We start from the raw sequence: 22,030 nt of genomic DNA on the forward strand, positions 1-22,030 counted from the left end.
TTGGATCTATTTCCTGATGTTAAACACCTCAGAGTCTTTGTATTCTTTCTGGCAGTGGCAGAAAGATGCTTTCCTAGTAGTAGACCCTGGAGCAAAGTAGTGAGTAAGTATCCCAGTGGTCAGAATCTCATATCCATTTTATGCTGGATGGTTGAGGATTATAGTGAATTTGTCTGGTTAAAAAAGATAACTTTAACTGACCAGTCATACGGTATATTCTCAAACAATGGCTAAGCATACATTAATATCAGTGGTGAAATTCAAATATGTTTACTACCAGTCCTGCGGGTGTGGCTTGGTGGGCATGGTGTGGCTTGTTGAGCATGGCAGGGGAAAATACTGCAAAATACCCATTCCCTCCCCACTCCTGGGGGAAGGATATTTCAAAATCTCCATTCCCACCCCACTCTAGGGCCAACCAGAGGTAGTATTTGCCGGTTCTCTGAACTACTCAAAATTTCCGCTACCGGTTCTCTAGAACCTGTCAGAGCCTGCTGGATTTCACCCCTGATTAATACCAACATTTTTGTATTTTTGCAAAATTGTTGTTGATTTTAAACATTAGTATTGTGTTTATTCTCTCTTTAATAAAGCATATTTCCTTTCATCCTCACAACAATCTTTTTGAGGATAAGGGCAAAAACAGTTAAAGTGTCACAAATTCATGAGTGAATAAATTGAAGTGAATGAACCTGGGCCAACATTTTATCGATTAGACCAGGGGTCTCCAACCTTGGCAATTTTAAGACTTGTGGACTTAACTCCTAGGGAACTCTGGGTGTTGAAGTCCACAAGTCTTAAAGTTGCCAAGATTGGAGACTCCTGAATTAGACAACTATCTTTGGTAACAATTGAACTTTAAAAAGCTTCTGTTTGCACTGTGGCATTCTTGGAAGATTTGGTGATGGACAAATGAAAGATTGGTGGTTTACTGGACAATCATTTGGCATGTTAAATCTATTTCTGGTATATTTTGAGATGACAGACACCAATAAAACTTTGTATTACAATGTACAATAGATTCAATGCCAGCATATTTTGAATTCAAATTATTTCAAATACTAGAATTTTGATGACTTCATTTAATTAAACAAAAGTTTAGCTCCAGGATGCATATTAAAAGTATTAATTTTAACAAATTAATTTAACCTACAATACAATTAAACAATGAGTAGTATATAACCTAAATTGGATCATCTGAATTTGTTTTCCATCTGTTGTCCACGACAAAATTTTCACTGAGTATAAATTGGGAAGAAGTCTCAATGTCTGTATTGCATTTTATTTTGTTTTATATTACGTGGGTAGAGAACATAACAATTTTGGCAAAGACTTGGGATATATAAACCAGATGCAGTGAAAGATGGGATTTTTTGTCTATACAGTAGTAATTAAGTAGGATAGGAAAAATGTATTTCATTAGATATGGAAAATGGGAGAAGTTGTTTACCATATGGTGACAAATTAAATCTTACCTACTACATTTTTAATTCCAGCAACTTTATTTTGAAGTACTTAAAATCAGAAATTCTTAGATTAATACAACTTGCTGTTTGGAAAAATGAGCAGTATTTCCATGTATCAAAAGATTTTATCAGAAGTATTATAATTTATTTCACGTTACCCAAAATCTGATACAGCCATTTCATATACTGAAATTTGATCCTATATTGAAGTGGCCATGTCTTTTTTCTAGAAGATTATTTTCTTTTCCATGGAAAAGATGTGAAACATAGATGTGAAAAGATGAAATTATATTCTGTTTTCCAAAAGTGTATCAACTAAAAACTTTAAAAATAAAAGTGCATGTGTTGGTAGTGTTGAATAAGATAAATTGTTTCACTTTGAAGAGAAAGACTGTGCTTAATTACATAATAAAAGTTTGGCTTGTTGTAAAGGCTACCAATTTTTGTTTTGGAAATGCAAGTACTTCTTTTCTTTTCACATTTTGTACTCTGCCCTAACTCCTCCCTGTTTATCTTCTCTAAGCCTAGCTTAAGGTTCTTGCTGGGTCATTAGTTAACTGTTTATTTATTTATAGCAAAATATCCTTTCATCATATCTTCTCTTCTACACCCCTCTCCACCCCAAAATGTAAAGAGAACCTTCCAAGATGTAAAGAGAATACTGTAAGTTATATGCAAATAAAATATCAAGAAAATTTCCTGTATATCCACTTCTGTTTTTTTTTAATCTTACATTTTTCTGCAATCTTATTTCCCACCACTGACATCCTGTTCTGGTTTACACTTCTGAGCTTCTTCTTTCTCTAGATTCCTCTTTCTTCCAATTTGAGAAGAAGTGGGAATGCTATAGTTTTACATTTTCCAATCCCTTCTGACAGGTATACATATCTGCCCACATGCATAGCTTTGTACCATGAAATCCAAAGTACAAACTAACAACTTGGATGTAGTTCTCAGGTTTCTGACGCAATAATTTTATCTTGCCTAAGTAAGACAAGGTTGAACTTTTTTTAATATCCTGTCCCCATTGCTTTTGCCAATTCTTAGCATATCCTGAATCAGTTTTTCACACCTCTCTTCTTCAGCCATAATTTTATTTCCTTAACATAAGGATTTTACTTAATATTTCTGTCTCTTCATCATCTTCCTTCTTTCTTGACTTAGTAGCAACTTCATCTTTTTCTTCTGTTTTTACTTCAAGTGATTTCTCAACATCCTTTAGAGAAATGAGTTCTTTTGGAACTGCAAGCAATTCTTTAAAAAAAACACCCAAGAAAAAAATCCTTGTTTAAAATGCATAATCTGTTATTGTGTGGTCATCTCCATATTCTCAACAACTATTCTACTTTCTATGATTAATATTCTATCTTCTTTACAATATCTCACATTTTTTTCTTCCACTGCTTCAACTAAAACTTGTATTAATTCTTTTACCATTGAATTTTCTACTGTTGTGTCTGGACATTTTCTGTAGCCAAAATTAGAAGCCTTTCTTCCTCCTGTTTCATTTTTTCCCAGTTCTGTATTTACTTCCTCTGCAGCCACATATTTTTATATAATCTTTTGTCCATCTGTTTATTCAAACTTCTTCTGCCACTATATTTCCAGGTGCTCTGTCTCTAAAACAGCAACGCTTTCATTTTTCTGCTACTGTTGGCTTTTCTTGTCCCCACCTCTCTCAATAACACACTTTTTTCCTAAGTGGTATCTGAGTTAACAACAGGTTACAAATACTGTTTTCCAGTTTTGTTGTCTTTATTTCTAATGTAGTGTTGGAAGAAATATCCATCTGGGTTCAGTTCCAAGTGGGGACAAAGACACTGGAAACATGGAGACTGCTTGGAAAGATGGTTTAATGGTGGTCAGGATCACATGGCTTGAGTTCCTGAACAGAAAAGGGGCTGAGATCCTGTGTGCTCCCTGGCTTTATGCTTCTTCTGAGCTTTGAACTTTCTGGGGCACAGGAAGAGTATCCTGATTGGCTATCAAACTCCCAGGTGGTCTAGGGGTCTTAGTTAACATTGTAGGTTGTCCCTCAAGCTTGCCTGAGCCTTGCCATGTGGTGAGTTTCTGTTGCTAGATGGGTTCTATTATGTTGCAGATGATGGCCCATTGACAAAGGTGGGGAGAATGAGTTTCTACCTCTGACCCATTGACAAAGGTGGGGGGGGAATGAGTGAGCTTGGTTGAGGCTTTAATGGCCCATTGACAAAGGTGGGGGGTGGCAGAAAGTTGCAGGGAGCTGCTTTGTCTTTAAAACATGTTTCTCCATTTCTCATCCAGGGAAATATATTCTGCCTTTTTAAATATTTTCTAAAATATTTCATTCTTCTAGGAGGGGGGTGGGTGCTAAATTCCTACAGTAGGACATAAATATGTATTGTAGAATCTGTGATGTTCATTTCTATAGTAAATGCTACCCATGTACATTCCATGTGACATGAAGGGTCCTTGGTGTTCTCTGAGCTTGTTTTCTTGCAAAAAACATTCATTACCCAAACTAGGTAACATCATTAGTACTAGTAAGGAGTGCAGTTAGTTGTCAGTTTATATTCTGGTAGCTTGCCTGTCAATGTTGGTGGGGAAAGTCTTAGAGATTATTTGCTTGGGCTGTTTCCTGTTGGCTTCTTTGGCAGTTTCTTGATTGGGGTATTGTTTACTTGATTGTTAGTCTGATGTTAACTTGGAATTAATCTATGCTGATTTGGGTGCCGATTGCTGGTGGAGAGATGTTTGGGATTTTTTCTTCCTTTTTGGGCTGGGATAAAGTCTGTTTGGCATAGTTTATAATACATGTTGTTAATGTTTATGTATCTATTGGTGGCTGATTTGTCAGAGCACCAGGCTTCTAGAAATTCCCTGGTATTTTTGAATTTGCCTTGGCCTAGGATGGTCACATTCTCCCAATTGAAACTATGGTTAAATCTGTCTATACTTTGTGAAATTAAAGAATTTTCATCCTGTCTTCTGATTGCTAGTTGGTGTTCATGGATCCATTCCTCCAGTCTTCTGCCTGTTTGTCCTACATAGTGGTTGTTGCAGTCCTTACATCGTAAGTTGTAGATGACTCTGTTTTTTTCCCCCTGGGGTTGTCAATCAAGAAACTGCCAAAGAAACCTACAGAAAACAGCCCAAGTAAAGAATCTCTAAGACACATCCACACCAATGCTGACATGCAAGCTACCAGAATATAAACTGACAGCAAACTGCACTCCTTACTAACACTGATGATGTTACCAATTTGGGTACTGAAACATCTGCAAGAAAACAAGCAAACTCAGAGATTACCAAGGACCCCCTCAAATATTGCTTCAGTTGTCAGAATGCAAGTGAGAATGTCCTGTTTGTCTGCATCCTGATTTATTATGAATGTCACTGCTCAGTTAGGGATAATATTGCTTTTGTACACCAACTCTGAATAAAGAAACATCATTCCCAAAATATTTCAGTTACCAAGGTCCCCTGGTTCTTTTTATTTAACAAATCACTATTGGTGGTAAATAATTATAACACAACACTTTATTTTATTTTATTTATTTTATTTTTCAGATTTATATACCGCCCTATCTCCCTAGGGACTCAGGGCGGTTCACAGGCAATTAAAAACAAACATATAAATACAATTTAAAATCAGACATAAAAAATTTATTCAATAGCCAGATTGATAAAAACAATATAAATACTAAGAACCCCATTAAAACCAATAAATTTAAAAACTAACCCAGCCCCGCGCAAATAAATAGGTGTGTTTTGAGCTCGCGACGAAAGGCACTTTACCTTTCCTCTGAAATTCCTTTGCCTTTTCAGAGCAAAAGGTTTTGTTTTTAGATCTTTCAGTGGACGGAGTAATAGTAATAGTAATAGTTATTTTATTTTTCAGATTTATATACCGCCCTATCTCCCTAGGGACTCAGGGCGGTTCACAGGCAATTAAAAACAAACATATAAATACAATTTAAAATCAGACATAAAAAATTTATTCAATAGCCAGATTGATAAAAACAATATAAATACTAAGAACCCCATTAAAACCAATAAATTTAAAAACTAACCCAGCCCCGCGCAAATAAATAGGTGTGTTTTGAGCTCGCGACGAAAGGCACTTTACCTTTCCTCTGAAATTCCTTTGCCTTTTCAGAGCAAAAGGTTTTGTTTTTAGATCTTTCAGTGGACGGAGTAATAGTAATAGTAATAGTTATTTTTATTTTCTTAGGTTAGCCAAAGCTTATAGATTATTTCTTTCTATACAATGTAATGGAAATCTCAGATCCTTGTTTTACTTTATCTGCCCCATCTTCTATTTTTAATATTTAATTCATGTGTTAAAGAGTGCGGTGGCAGTTGTTAGAATGCAGTGCTGCAGGCTACTTCTGCTGACAGCTGGCTGCCTGCAATTTGGCAGTTTGAATCTCGCCAGGCTCAAGGTCGGTAAAATGAGGATCCAGATTATTTGGGTAATCTGTTGACTCTGTAAACCACTTAGAGAAGGCTGTAAAGCACTGTGAAGCGGTATACCAATCTAAAGGCTTTTGCTATTGAAAACAAGTTTTATTAGTCGGACCATAAGAAAGGTTGAACGCTGAAGAATTGAGGCCTTTGAACCTCAAATGTTGGAGAAGACTCCTGCAAGTCTCTTGAGCTGCATGGCGATCAAACCAGTCAGTCCTAGAGGAGATCAACCCTAACTGCTCTTTAGAAGACCAGATCCTAAAGATGAAACTCAAATACTTTGGCCATCTAATGAGAAGGAAGGACTAACTGGAGAAGAGTCTAATGCTGGGAAAGATTGAGGGCAAAAGAAGGGGACGACAGAGAATGAAGTGGCTGGATGGAGTCACTGAAGCAGCAGGCATGAGTTTAAATGGACTCCAGAGGTTGGTAGAGGACAGAAAGGCCTGGAGGAACACTGTCAATGGGGTCACAATGGGTCGGACACAACTTCGCAACTAACAACAACAACTATATTGTCTAGGATGGGTTCCATCTAATCATACAAATGTATCACCGGAATATCAAGACCACTAGTAAGCAATCTGCTTTTGTCTGCAAAATTCTACACCCTACCCTGTAGAAATAAGATGCATTTTTTTTTAAAAAAAAAACATTGTTCACTTAATGATGGCATGGGTATAAACTTTAGAATTTGTTCAATTTTGTAATAGCTCTAACTACATAAAGTTATTGAAGTCTGATGATATTTTGACCTAATTGAATCATGCATTGGTTATTTCCTGTTAGAAGACATGGATGATAGAGTTATTGTATAGTTTCTCTCAGTGGACAAGTTGATGATGATCAGTTAAAATATTATTTAATACTAGAATAAAACTATATGTGATAATGGCTTTTTAATGAGGTTCCCTAACAAAATTGTTCCTTTGTGGTTAATTACAGAATGAAAATTAGCTTGTCATAAGAAGTTACAATAGTTTCTCTTTTTATATTTAGATTTATATACTCTTTCCCTCTTTTTGTCAACTGTCTTAGTTTTATGGCTGTTTTCCTGATAAAGTAGTTGGCAATAAACCCTTTATTGGCATTCAAATACCAGGAATAGGGGACGTGGTGATTTAATGGCTAAGATGCTGAGCTTGTTGATCGAAAGGTTGGCAGTTCAGCTGTTCGAATGCCTAATGGGGTGAGCTCCCGTTACTTGTTCCAGCTTCTCCCAACCTAGCAGTTCAAAAGCATATAAAAAATGTAAGTAGAAAAATAGGGACCACCTTTGGTGGGAAGGTAACAGTGTTCCTTGCGCCTTTGGCATTTAGTCATGTTGGCCACATGACCACGGAGACATCGTTGGACAGTGCTGGCTCTTCGACTTTGAAACAGAGATGAGCACTGCCCCCTAGAGTTGGGATGACTAGCACATGTGCAAGGGGGAACCTTTACCTTTAATACAACAAATAATGCCTTTTTATTAACTTGCAGAAACCTGAACAAGTTGAAACTTTTATTATGCTTGGATCACAGTCGCATGCTCAAGATAGAACCAGGTCTAAGCATGCTTATACAGTAGTAGAGCTACTGTGATCCATGGAGGCTTACATTAGTCATGACATAGTTTTCTAGGGCTATAAAATTTATCCTGCACATATTACGCTGGCTGTTCATCATCAGCGTACTGTTTGTTACTGGTTTTGTAGCTTACTGCTGCTACAAAACAATAAATATTACTGCATTCATTCTATTCATCATTTGTATGCACATTTTTCTTTATAGAATTTTGGTAACTATGAAAACGGGAATTATGTTCAAAACTTCTGCAAAAGCTGATCAGAGGCAGAGTGATATAATTTTTCGATAGCTACTCATGTTTTGCAAACTAGTATAACACAAATATATTCAGACAGACCTTGTTTACAATGTTACATTGTTTACAATATTAACATTGTTCCGGCATTCCACTGGAAACCTGCTTATTGGATCCGGATCCGGACCTACCAGAACCAACCTCCCTCTTGATGTGCTGCCATCATATAGATTTTCTTCAAGTTCCTGAAATCTGAACAAGCCTCGGTCCCCCTGCAGTGTTTGGAAAGTCAAGGTAAAATACAATTGTAATGTTCTTTGGCAGTACTTGAAATATTGAAAATCACATCAGCGCAGAGCATTAAACGTGAAGAGGGGGGGAGAAAAAAAGGTACAATATTGCTGCCATAGCTTCGGAATGCGTTTACCCAGAAGAAAGCTCTTTCACTGATTCTCCTGCATTGACTGACAGTAGCCAGGAGGTCTGTATTTTCCGCAGAAGGGAAAGAAAGGCAGTCAAAGCACCGAACAACCCCAACCGACGCGTTTACGCAGAACTGGCCGAGCAACCCCGCCCATTCAGAAAAAAAGTCTTAAGAGATCTCAACCACGCCCAGAAAGCCAACGGGGGGGGGGACGCGGGGGAGGACGCGGGAAGCAAAAACAGGCACATGCGCGCATGCGGGGAACTTTAACGCCAGGGAAAGGAAGGGAGGAAGGAAGGAAAGGAAGGAAGGAAGAAAGGGGGGGGGGGATTGAGAATAGTGATGTCAGCTGGAATCGGCGTCCAATCGGCTCAGAGAGGGTGGAGGAGGCAGTGATGTTGTCACCTGACTGTAGTCGGTTGACCGAGAGCGTAGCGAAGACACCGCGGAGCTGTCCGAGGAGTGTTTAGGTAGGAAACGCTCGCTGTGGAGAGCTCGGGCTGGGCCGGAGTGGGGGACGGACGGACGCGGGGTTTTGGCGCGCGGGCAGAACGGGCTCCCTGGATGGCCGAGGGACGGAAGAGAAGGGGAGGAGAGGACCAGTAGAGCGCAGGCGCGCCTGTTATCGGATCGTTACGCTGCCTGTCCGTCTGCTTCCCCCCCCCCCCCGCTTCCTTTCTCTATTGGATTGGCTGGGAAAGGTCGATTCCGCTGCGGCCCGCTGAAGAATGGGATGATTTAGCGGAGGGCGGGCAGCGGGGGAGCAGATGGGATGGTGGCGTCCGAGGTTTTGGGCGCTTGTGGTCTTTCGGGTGTCTGCTGGGGGCAAACTAAGACACCAGTGAACTGTAGGACAGCGCGTTAATTTAAAAAAGAAAAAACAAAAGACCTGAGTGCCAGGATTGAGTTACCGCGCCTAAATTAACTTCGTTACTGTGGAGGGTCTGTCTATGGCAGGGGTCTCCGAGCTTGGCAACTTTAAGCCTGGAGGACTTCAACTCCCAGAATTCCCCAGCCAGCAAAGCTGGCTGGGGCATTCTGGGAGTTGAAGTCCTCCAGGCTTAAAGTTGCCAAGCTCGGAGACTCCTGGTCTATGAGGTAGAGCCGTTCTGAGTCCTCTTAATATAACTGCGGTAGGGATTCACAGGGAGCCCTTTCGGCTGTAAAAGAACCGGATGCGGCCACTATTTTGTGTGTGTAGCCTGGGAAAGAAGTAGTAAACCTGCCACTTTGTAACCAGAGGATTAGTGGCGATTCGCTGTCTAAACAAGACTTAAGTTTCATTTAACTCATTTCAACTAGCTTTGGGACGAATACGATCAAATCGGCTTTGATGAGCATGATCCTAAAATGTTAAGTTTCGGTTCCGACAGAAGGATTAGGCTGCTGCCAAGTGAGTGTATTTGCCGTGAATAGAAATTATTTTTTTTTACACAAAGAGGGAGTAATTTAGGTCTTGCAGTTTTCTTCAAACTTTGAAAAGACACGAAAAGCCATCATACTAACTGAGCGCTGTGCAATGGGGCTGGAGCTTGGAGATTTTTCTAAGAAATTGGTATGTAGCAATAACTAATTCAAAAACCTGGGCGCCAGTTTAATTAGACTCTGAAGAAAATAGCAAAATGTATCTGTAGTGGGATAAAATCTGTTTGGTCTAGCTGAAAAGTGATTGTTTAAAATAATCTGATATATGATATGAAGATATGATCAGTTGATTTCTAAGTAAGTGGGGACTCAGATTTATTTATATGATCACTGAGTCACCAAAGTTCAGTATGCTTTGTAAAAAAAATTAGTAGATTCATGAAATATTTGTCAAGATAAACAAATGTAGGAACCACTTCCTTGCATTTCTCCATATTACATTTAGCAGTTTCAAAAAAGTATTTAATTCTGACAAACCATATTTTGAATGTTCCCTATCTTTTATTATTACTGAAACAATAAATTTAAATACCATCTTGCTTAGCTTGGCAATATGTAAGGAATACTTTGTTATTTACAAAAGAATCCTAAAACAGCAAGAGTTTTCTTGAATTGCGACTGACTGTTGATAAATGTGAAAAGAGAGATGATTCAAGATTTCATCTTGGATTAGTATGTCAACTTGCCTTATATCTTGAATGGATGATATTGGAGGGCCAATAACTTCTAACTTTTAAGAAGTGATTGATTGTACATAACAAACAAAGATCTGGCAAGCAAAATATATTTGTTTATTAAATTTATTTGCTGCCTATTGTACAGTGGGACTACTCTAGATACATTATAATTCCATTCTAGTTAGGTGCCCAATATTCCAATTTTTAATGAGTGTATCTGAAGGTGAGTGCTGGAGACATAGTCTGTTGATACCACCTGCCTTATTATTAAACTGTCTCCCATCCCAAACTGGACAGCATAATTTGAAAGCAAAGAATGTTTTTTGAGTAATTCAGCATAAAAAATAGCAATCCTTTTGTGAATTGCCCAGCATTTTATGGACTTCATGACATTTGTCAGTCTCTTCTATTTATTATTCTATCAATTTATATTGCATATCCCATAATTGCATATTTGGATGATGCACATAGTATGAAAACCAAACAAAAATACAATGGACTAAAACAAACCCAGTCCAGTCATGAAAGCACAAAATATAAATCATAAGGTACACATAGTGTTTTATTTTCTTCATTGGCTGCATAGAAATAATCTGTATATATAGGAACTTTTTGGTAATCTTTTATCATTATATCTGTAGGCTTTGGATATACTAAGATTTGCAAAACTACAACAAGAGGACCAATTAAGATAGTTTACCCGGAAAGCTGTTGGATTTGAATGGCTTCCTGCTGATTATTGGGGATTTATTTGTCACTTATGTGTACCTCTAAAATGGAGAAGTGCTCCAGGTAATTAACAATAATTCATGAGTGCTTTTTTCTCCTTGATCTGACCAAATTTGACTGTAAAGTACATGGCCTGACAGTGAACTAAATAAAAAAGGGTCCTTCTACAACCATTTTTTGGCATTGCTGTTTTCCATTCTAATACAATAGTCATTCAGAGTCATTCAGAGCCTTCTCAGCAGTTAACATCCTATTATATTTTATTTTGGAAGAAGAAAATGCCAAGTACTATAATTATCAAATTTCACACCACGTTGTAATTAAATAATTTGTATCCATGCTATAGGGAATACCTCAGCTGATTAACAAAAAGGATGTGATTTTAGGCTTGTCTTGTCCAGCTGATATTTTACTGCTTATACAGGAATATGCCCTTAAAGTTCTTAGAGACCAATTATATGTGTATTTGACCATTGCTCTCCTTTACTTTTAAAAGTCGGGCGTGGATGGACTGGCTGAATAAATAGGAATAGTGGTGAGTTCCTCATTGCAACAATTCCTTTCTGCTTCAAAAAAGAGGTAGTAAAATGTTTGATTTTTTTGAACTCTCGACCCCGTTCCTTGCCCCCCAATTTATAGCCAGTCTCCACAAGTCTATATTTGAGAAAATATGCTACAGGATGTGGTAACATCTAAGTTTATGTTGAAATCTGACAGGCTGAATTTAATCCTTTTGGCTCTACTAGATATCTCAAGAGCCTTCAGGACCATAAACTATATTATTCTAAACTACCTGGTTGAGAGAAAATTTATGACACTAATGAACCAGCCTTATTAGAGGATTAATTTCAAAGCTGATTCCAAAGAATCAGTTTCAGTGCAAAATTGTGTTTCAGTGGATTCCATATTTTATGCATAAGATTCAACTTGTACATTAATAGATGGAAGTACTTCGAATTTAATGGTCCAATATTATCTGTCCCTATATTTATTTTCTATTAGCTTCCAATTCTGTCATTAAACACAAATCACTTGTAATTCAGAATTAACCCGAATTAATGGTGGGATTGCATGGAGAAATATAAACTGAAACTTAATCATGATAAGAAAAGGGGATTAATCAACACTGTGGAATAGATTTTCAATTTGGACTGTATGAGGTTACTATATTCCTGCAGAAGAATCAGATTCCCAAAATGAATGTCCTGTACTTCAGGATTCAGTTTGAACCTGTGCATTTTAGAACCACAAATATTTTTTTTATTAAGATCTAATATGACACTGTATTTCTATATTTCTGTGGAATTGCAATGAATGCATACATACAGAACTGTAGGTAAAATTATAAAGGTGCATATAAATGTGTTTGAAGGTAGACTGCAATTTCTTTTTAGAGGTGCGATTAGAACTCTTATGTTTTGAATAGATATTTTGACCATGAACTTGACATTTTGCATATACAAAGTATTTTCTGGACATTTTTTAGGATTCTTTACTAGTTTAGATGCTTTAAGGGTTGTACTTAATATAATAAGTCAACTCTTTAAAGCAGCTACACATTTTTTCAGATTTATGTGAACATCTGAAAAAGGTTGAGTTGTGTTAATGAATAGCAGGGATGTGCTGTATTTACAAGGTCTGGAGCAATTCATTTTCAGAGTATGCCCTATTTGTGATTACTAATAATGCAAGCTATAAAGTATTCACAATAAAATCAGATAAGAAAAGCTTCATTAGTTATCTCTTTAAAAGCAAAACAATTGCAAATTATGAGATTAAAGATAATGTAAGTGTAGCAATTAATCTTTACAAGTTCTGGAACTGTTTATGACAGTTACGATTTGTAAGAATGATATTTTTTACTAAATATCATTATAACTACTTAATACACAAATAAATTACCTATTTAATAACTGATGTTGCTCACTTCCTAATGAATTTCATATTATTTTAACTGTCTGGATTATCCTTATGCAGAATGTAGAATCAAAAGTTTAGATTAGAATGTACAGAGAACATCTAGTCCAATCAGATTTGCTAATTTGTATCAGATCTGACTATCCAGCCTGTGTTTCAATACAGATAGTCCTCGACTTACGACCACAATTGAGCCCAGGATTTATGTTGCTAAGTAAGAAATTTGTTAAATAATTTTGCCCCAGTTTACAGCTTTTACAGCTTTTCTTGCCACATTTGTTAAGTGAATCACTGCAATTGTTAAGTTAGTAACACAGTTGTTAAGAGATTCTGGCTTCCCCATTGACTGCTTGTCAGAAGTTCACAAAAGGGGATTACATGACCCAGGGACACTGTACCTCTCACAGATATCAACCAGTTGCAAAGCATCTGAATTTTGATCACGTGACCATGGGGATTCTGCAATAGTCATAAGTGTAGAAAACGGTCATAAGTGACTTTTTTCAGTCACTTATTAAACTAACTATTGTAAGTCGGAGTCTACCTGTACTAACACTAAAGGAGAGTACATCACTTTATAAAGCAACCTATTTTACTGGTTGACAAATCTTGTTTTCGGAAAATTATTCCTCATATCTGATCTGAATCTAGTTCCCCATAGTTTAAATTAATTGATTTTTGTCCTCAGCTCTAGGGTCGCGAGGAAGAAGTCTGCTTCTTTCTCTGTATGACTGCTTTCTAGATATATGATATACAGCTTTCTAGATATATGAAGCCTACTTTTATGGTTCTCTCAGTAATTTCTTCTGGAGGCTAAACACCTCCTTTGATAGTTCTTCATAATTTCCACTTTAGTCTCCACTATTTTGGTAGGTATGAAATTACTCTAATTTGTTTAAACTTTGGTTCTCAGAATAGGGCATGGTATTCCAAATGGTGCCTGATAAAATTAGACTGAAATAGGGTAATTAATTCCTATGATCTGAACTCTTTTGTTTTAATTATGCATCCTTAAATAGTGTTTTCCTTTTTAGCATCTGCATCACATAGTAGGTTCATACTCAACTTATAAACTATTACAGTAGCCACATCCTTTTCATAAATATGACTGAGTGCCAAGTTAGATCTTTTCCTTTTACACTCGTTCCTGACATTTTTTCTTTCTATACCGTTGATCCAAAATGTTACTTTTATTCCTATTAAATGTCACTATTTTAGCCCACTATTCAAGCTCGTCTAGATCTTTTTGAATCTTTTAAAATGTTAGGGTTAGGGTTAAAACTTCCTAGGTTTGTATCACCCCTTCAACCCATGAATAAAAATACTAAACAGCATAGGGCCCTGGAAAGAGCCATTTGCAGGCTACTATATTAATGTTGAACCTATATTTTAAATGGGAGGAGGCACGCTGGATCTAATTTATATCTCTGGACAGTGGCTAAATGATCTGGAATTAGATGATTTAGTAACAGAACCGATGTCATGGTCAGATCATTTTCTCCTTCGCCTGGACTTCCGAACCGCCACCCACCATCGCAGGGAGACGGAACCCATACATTGGTTCCATCCCAGGCGCCTGATGGACCCTGAGAGGTTCCTGACGGAGCTTGGGCCATTCCCTGAGGATCTGGCCCACAGTTCGGCTGAGGAACTAGTTGTGGCCTGGGAACAGGCCGCGGCTGGGGCCTTGGACCGTGTCGTGCCTTTGCGGCCTCTGACCCGGCGCAGATCTCGTCCGGCCCCTTGGTTCTCCGAGGGGCTGAGGGAGATGAAACGCCGGAGAAGATGCCTAGAGAGTACTTGGAGGTTCAGTCATTCCGAAGCTGATTGGACACTAGTTAGGTCCTATTCTAGGACCTACCTAGTGGCAATGAGGGAGGCGAGGCGTTCCTACGCTTCCACCCTCATTGTGTCGGCAGATAACCGCCCGGCCGCCCTGTTTCGGGTGACCCGCTCTCTCCTTCATCAGGAGGTGCAGGATGACCCTTTGCAGGGACGTGCCGAGGAGTTTAGTGGTTATCTATACGATAAAATCGCTCAGCTCCGGGATGGTCTGGACCGAAATTGGGATGATCCAAGTGAAAGGGAGGAGGCACGTCTTTTGAGTCTGTTTGGGATGAGTTTGATCTTGTGACTCCCGAGGACGTGGACAGGTTATTGGGGAGGCTCCACGCCACCACATGTTTACTGGACCCGTGTCCGTCCTGGCTGGTGCTGGCCACTCAGGAGGTGACACGAGGCTGGCTCCAGGGGATTATCAACGCTTCTTTGTTGGAAGGGGTTTTCCCTGCCACCTTGAAAGAGGCGGTGGTGAGACCCCTCCTCAAGAAGCCCTCCCTGGACCCAGTTATTTTGGGTAATTATCGTCCGGTCTCCAACCTTCGCTTTGTTGCGAAGGTTGTAGAGAGTGCTGTGGCGCGGCAGCTACCCCAGTACCTGGATGAAGCTGTCTATCTAGACCCGTTCCAGTCCGGCTTCCGACCCGGATACAGCACGGAGACAGCTTTGGTCGCGTTGGTGGATGATCTCTGGAGGGCCAGGGACAGGGGTTATTCCTCTGCCCTGGTCCTGTTAGATCCCTCAGCGGCTTTTGATACCATCGACCATGGTATCTTGCTGCGCCGGTTGGGGGGACTGGGAGTGGGAGGCACTGTTTATTGGTGGTTCTCCTCCTATCTCTCCGACCGGTCGCAGACGGTGTTGACGGGGGCAGAGGTCGGCCGCGAGGTGCCTCACATGTGGGGTGCCACAGGGGTCGATTCTCTTGCCCCTTCTGTTCAACATCTATATGAAGCCGCTGGGTGAGATCATCAGTGGCTTTGGGGTGAGATACCAACTCTACAGTGATGATACTCAGCTGTACTTTTCCACCCCAGGCCACCCCAACGAAGCTGTTGAAGTGCTGTCCCGGTGTTTGGAAGCCGTACGGGTCTGGATGGGGAGGAACAGGCTCAAGCTCAATCCCTCCAAGACAGAGTGGCTGTGGATGCCGGCACCCCAATTCAGTCAGCTGCAGCCGCAGCTGACTGTTGGAGGCGAGTTATTGGCCCCAAAGGATAGGGTGCGCAACTTGGGTGTTCTCCTGGATGAACGGCTGTTGTTTGAAGATCATTTGACGGCCGTCTCCAGGAGAGCCTTTCACCAGGTTCGCCTGGTTCATCAGTTGCGCCCCTTCCTTGATCGGGATGCCTTGTGCACAGTCACTCATGCGCTCGTTACCTCCCGCTTGGATTATTGTAATGCTCTCTACATGGGGCTCCCCTTGAGGTGCACCCGGAGGTTTCAGTTAGTCCAGAATGCAGCTGCGTGGGTGATAGAGGGAGCTTCACGTAGCTCCCACGTAACACCACTCCTGCGCAGACTGCACTGGCTACCTGTGGTCTTCCGGGTGCACTTTAAGGTTTGGTTACTACCTTCAAAGCGCTCCATGGCTTAGGGCCTGGGTACTTACGGGACCGCCTTCTGTTACCTTATGCCTCCCACTGACCCGTACGCTCACACAGAGAGGGACTTCTCAGGGTGCCGTCCGCCAAACAATGTCGGCTGGCGGCCCCCAGGGGAAGAGCCTTCTCTGTGGGGGCTCCTACCCTCTGGAACGAACTTCCCCCGGGTTTACGCCAAATACCTGACCTTCGGACCTTCCGCCGCGAACTGAAAACACACTTATTTATTCGCGCGGGACTAGCTTAAATTTTATTGGTTTTTTAAATTTTTATCATGAATTTTAATGGGTTTTAGTCTTATATGTTTTAAAGTTTTAGGCCAATTATGTAATAAGTTTTTTAATTTGTATTTTAATTGTATATTGCACTGTTTGTTTTACCTTGGCTGTACACCGCCCTGAGTCCTTCGGGAGAAGGGCGGTATAAAAATCGAATAAATAACAACAACAACAACAACAACAATAACAATAATAATAATAAATAATGACTAGAATCATTTAAGATATATATCTGGCTGTGGCCATTCACTCATACGATTCTACATAATCATGTAGCTTATGTTTACTATTTTATTAATGGGGGCACTTTGCTTTGATGCAATACTTTGGAAGTTCATGATTTATGAAGCTTGTAACCTTGTAAATTTAGTCTGATATGTGAGCACCAAACCCATTTTGTTTATTAATTGATGCATCCTTATCCAACAGTTCACTTATAATTTAATAATCTTGAGGACCTTGCCCACCATTGATGATAAATTGTCAAATTTGTAATTTCCCCAGTTGTCCTTCCTGTTGGGATAATGCTATTCTTCTCTATTATACTATGGGATCTTACCTGTTTTGTAGGTGTTCTCAAAAATTTCATTTATTCTTTGATCAATTCTGCTTGTTTGTCTCCTCTCTTAGGATAGCTGAATTTGTTTAAATTAAATGCTTTTTTCTGTCCTAAGTTACTATTCTCTCTTTTCATCAGTGGCCTAGTAACAGCCAGGTAGATCTTAATTTCTTTTTTGAAAGAAGACAAATCTAAAGTATAGAAGTTAAGACATTTTGCCTTTTTGCCATTACTCATTATTTACTTTATCCCTTTCTATTCCTAATAGACAAATGATGGCAAAACCTTTAGGGACCGAGTGCCCAAACTGCAACCCAAAACCCCTTATTTATCGCAAAGTGTCAACACGGCAATTTAACCTGAATAGTAAGGTTTTACTACCGGTGGTGGGAGTCAAATAATTTATAACCAGTTCTTCCTAATGACCGGGTGGGCATGTCTTGGGTGTCATGTGACTGAGTGGCCATGGCCAACTCTACATCACTCGTGGGTGTTGCCTGTATGGGACAGGTAGGGTTGGGGAGGAAATCCAGGGGTCTCCGGTGGGAGGGGGGTGGGAAGAAAGAAAGAAAGATCCAACCTGTGTGTGTGTGTGTGAGAGAGAGAGAGAGAGAGAGAGCACATTGCCACCAGCCCTGATATAACTCTCCGAGATTGGATCAGAACTCTCTCACTCACACACACCACACACACTCACTCACACACATACAAACACACACACACAGAGGTTAGATCGGATCTCTCTTGCTCTCCCACCCTCCCTCCCTGCTTTAGGCAGGCTTAGAAAGTCTGCCAGGGCTGGCATGCTGCAGACACCCCTCGCTCGCCTCTTTGCCTGCATCTCTCCACAGTCTCTTCGGTGCTCAGTCACAGTGGCCTTCCCAGTCTAGCTTGATGCAGGTGGCAGTGCAACTCACATTACCCTTTCCAAGCCCGCTGTCGATGAAGCTGGGCACTGGTGAGGACTGGCTTTTTGCTTAGCTTTGTCCAGCTGTTGGGGGGGGAAACAGACGGGGGCCTGGGGAGGAAGCCTGCATCAAGCTAGACTAGGAAAGCTGGCTGTGAGAGGAATAGAAGCTGGGTGAGCCACACCCAGATGCTTCCTGGGTATCCTCATCCCAGAAGCAGCAACCTCGCACTCTCCCCTCTCTGCTAGGCCCCTTCATCACACAGGATCCCTCAGCAGCGGGAATGGAGATGGAGAAAGGGGCAGCGTTTCTACATGCTGCCATTTCTGTGTGCTAAAGCGGCTGTTCCCTTCATCGCACAGGATCCCCCAGCAGTGGGAACAGAGAGGGAGAAGAGGGCATCTGCGGCTGTTAGCATTGAGGGGAGAATGATACAGAAACGGCAGCACGCAGGAATGCCACCCCCTTCTCTCTCTCCCTTCCCGTTGTTGGGCGACCCTATCTGAAGAAGGGTAGCAGAGAAGGGGAGAGTGTGAGATTGCCTGGAGAAGCCCAGCTAACCAGCGGGGAGACACGGCATCCCAACACTGGCAGCTCTGCAGGAAAAGAAACTGCTTTTTTTTGCCGAGCCGAGGTGACGCAGGGTTGCATTGTGGCTCCACCTTTTAATGGGCTTCAGGAGGATGGGGTTGTGTCTCCCCATTTTGAGGCGCGCGAGTGAAAAAGCTCACTCAATCAAGTCCAACTTTGTGAGATCTTTTTCTTTCGTGAGAAGTTGGAATTGATTGAAACGTGATGGAGAAACGCAATTAGAGCTGGGCTGGGGCAACGGCACACGTGCCCACAGAGAGGGCTCTGCGTGCCACATCTGGCACGCGTGCCATAGATTCACCATCATGGTAATAGACCTTACAACCTCTTTGTCTTTCTTTGTCTTCTGACATATCCAATAAAGACTTTCATTGCTTTGGGCATTTCTTACAAGCCTCAGCTTTATTTTTTCTAATCGGTTAACTACCTTGATAACTACCTTGTCTTCATTTTATATATTGTTCTCATTTCCTATAGATATTCCTTGTTCTTTTCTATATTTACAACTGTAATCCTAAACACAAGGCTGTTTTTTGAGACTGGCAAAAAAAAAATACCCTACCAATTTATGATTGCGGGGTTCTAGCTTATAAATAGATGATGTCTTCCTGTGTAATGATTTTAGGTATAGAACTTATGTTCAGATCTTCAGTGCTTACAATTCTTTAAATTGTATGCCCAATGTGTCCATATTTCATATTTACTGTTTAGCAGGAAATGAGGAAAGGCAACCTTATTTTTCTCCTATTAATTTCTGTGTTGTGTTGTGGAATAGGGTTTTTTATTAAAGTACTCTTTTCTTTCCTGATGAAGTTTCTAATATTCTGCATTTTTCCAATAGGTAAAAACATTTTGAGATAATTTGTAGTTATTTTTATGATTGTACATATATTTTTATTAAAAAGACCTTAAAGTGGTATATATTTTATAAACCACCACATTTACATATATTGTATTACAACAGTTCAGTGTAATAGATGAGGTTAAGTAACTGGTCCAGTGTTATTCACTGAGTTTTACACTGAAAGTTGAAAGTTGGGTTTCCATGTCAGTCTGACCTCCAGTCACTTAAATAATTGTTACTATCTATATTTAGGAGCCAAGAACAAATTGTGTTTTGTCTCTTTTTATATTTTAGAAGCATAACAGTTTTGCCATTTTAATCTGTGCTTTTCCCTCTACTTTGTGAGGGAAATTGTGATATCCTATCTTCCTTTTAAGGGAAACATAATTTTTTTTCATTTTCTCCTATTTATTTATATTCACAGTAAATCCATAAAGTAGGTTAGGTTGAAAGATTTAATGAGCATTATAGCTGAATGTGATTTCCCATGCATTAGTAGGACACTTTTAATTACCCTATCGCACAATTTCCCCCCTGAATTGAACACCTCTGATCTCTTAAATATGTAGATAGTAATGTCTAATGAGAAATCAGATATTTTAAAGCCATTAGTATATTCTAGATTTTTCAATGTAGATTGCAGTTATGCAGTGACTATCTTCCAGTAACAGAAGGAATTTATTAAAAATATGTTTATAACATTTTATGTATAAGGAGAAAAATAAGCAAAATATTTTTAATTTCAAATTACTTGTCATATCAACTGACTGCATTTAAATTGTAAGGTGGTACAGTAGCAAAGTCTGTTTTTCTTTTTAGTAAAATGCTGTTTCATGCTGTGTAAGCATAACATAATGAATCAGCAACTCTTAACTACTGCTAGCACTCAACTGGAACATATCTATTTGTCCATAAAAGGGAAGGCGGTTTGAGGTGGGGCTGCTAAAATAAGTACTTTTTTCTACTAATTTTGCTACAATTAAGTAAGATTTCATGACCAATAGTTTTCTGGGTTTTACAGTTTGGCAATGACAGAACTCCCCTCCCCCCAGTACTAAAAATTCATCAACAGTTAACATCCATTGACTTTTGGACAAACAGAAGTGTAAAAGGTGAAAAGAATATCAATTACAGTACTAGTATGATCTGGATATCAAGCTTTTATAATTAGGTTGATTGAAATGTTAAGTCCTACTTTTCATGAAAGGTAAAAAAAACATTGTGGAATATTTATAGAAACCTATGTATTTTTAAATACAATCTGAATAGATTTTTTTTAAACAGAATAGTTTACAAAAGACTATGCAAAGCTTTGAAAAAAAAAACGAAAGAGAACTGCTATACAGAATAGTTTACAGGTTGAAACTGCTGATAATTCTTTAATCTTGGCAGAATATTTGTTTAAGGATTTGTATTCAAACTATTTCTGAGTTTGTATGAGAAGACTGCTGTTTATTTGTTTATTATTTATTTGTACATTTTCTTCTCTGAATAAATCCATGGGGAGAGTTTAGGTGGTTTATGGATACTTTTATTGTGTTTATAATTTTGAATGCTGACACCAGTCAATCTCTTACTAATTGATTATTTGATTTTAATACTGCATGATTGGGATTTTCTTCTGAACTGAATGATTCATGGTGAATATATGCATAATCTTGCAATGCAACATGCTTGTTCAAAAAAGAAAGTTAATATTTAAGCTTTCCAGAGGTAGTCAAAATGTACAATACTTATAATCAAATAATAATATAATATATCATAGTATCAAATTTATATGGTTGACCACCTCCTGAAGAAGTGATTCTGGCCAGTGGGCAGCATACAACACTGAAGTAAAACAATAAATATAAAGCAGTTGTTATTAAAAATACAAAAACAATCAAGATATTAAAAAAACTAAAAGCACAGAAGGGAGTAAATATTAACTGCAGTGATGGAGTCATCTTCATGTTACTTATCTCATGGGAGCTCCTGATGATCTGTCCAGGTTTTGAGGGAATTCCAGAACATTAACAGGGATGGGGTTAGCCTCAATTTGGGGGAGAATGTTCCATTGGCCAGTGGCATGACAGACCTGCCTCCTGGAGCCCACCAAGTGTAAGTCCCTAGCCAATGCCCTCTCTGTCAGATCTAATGGGATGAGCAACTATAATTGAGGAAAGACGGTCCCTCAGATAACCTGGTCCCGTGCCATGAAGGGCTTTAAAGATTAAAACCAGCACTTTGAACAGGAACCAGAAGCAAACTGGGAGCCATACACAGCAGAGGTATGACTTGTGCTGTTTTGGAGGTACACGTAACTGTCCTACAGTTGCATTCTGCACTTCTTGAAGCTTCCAGATACTCCTAAAGGACAGACCCGTGTACACCCATGTGCATTACAATAATCCTATCTGAAGATGATTATGACATAAACTATTGTGAACAGAGCATCTCAGACTAGGAACGGGTGTAAGTGGCACACAAAGGAAGCTGTAAAAAGCCCTCCTAACCATAAGTACCATCTGCTCTTT

General features: G+C 39.5%; 1 protein-coding gene across 4 annotated transcripts in view; it reads left to right on the top strand.

Annotated features, from left to right (window-relative positions):
• The first annotated feature begins 8,455 nt into the window (after window positions 1-8,455).
• The window catches only part of BACH1 (BTB domain and CNC homolog 1), a 33,182-nt gene continuing 19,607 nt past the window's right edge, over window positions 8,456-22,030 (top strand). The window contains exons 1-2 of one of the 4 annotated variants that reach the window (XM_058185676.1): window positions 8,469-8,613; window positions 10,887-11,037. The gene's annotated coding sequence lies outside the window, so the exon portion shown is untranslated. Of the gene's footprint in view, window positions 8,614-9,228; window positions 9,699-10,886; window positions 11,038-22,030 lie in introns of those variants that run through there. The other 3 variants (XM_058185673.1, XM_058185672.1, XM_058185675.1) reach the window with 3 other exon arrangements.

This window comes from Ahaetulla prasina, chromosome 5 (genome assembly GCF_028640845.1).
Source record: "Ahaetulla prasina isolate Xishuangbanna chromosome 5, ASM2864084v1, whole genome shotgun sequence".
Taxonomy (NCBI): domain Eukaryota; kingdom Metazoa; phylum Chordata; class Lepidosauria; order Squamata; family Colubridae; genus Ahaetulla; species Ahaetulla prasina.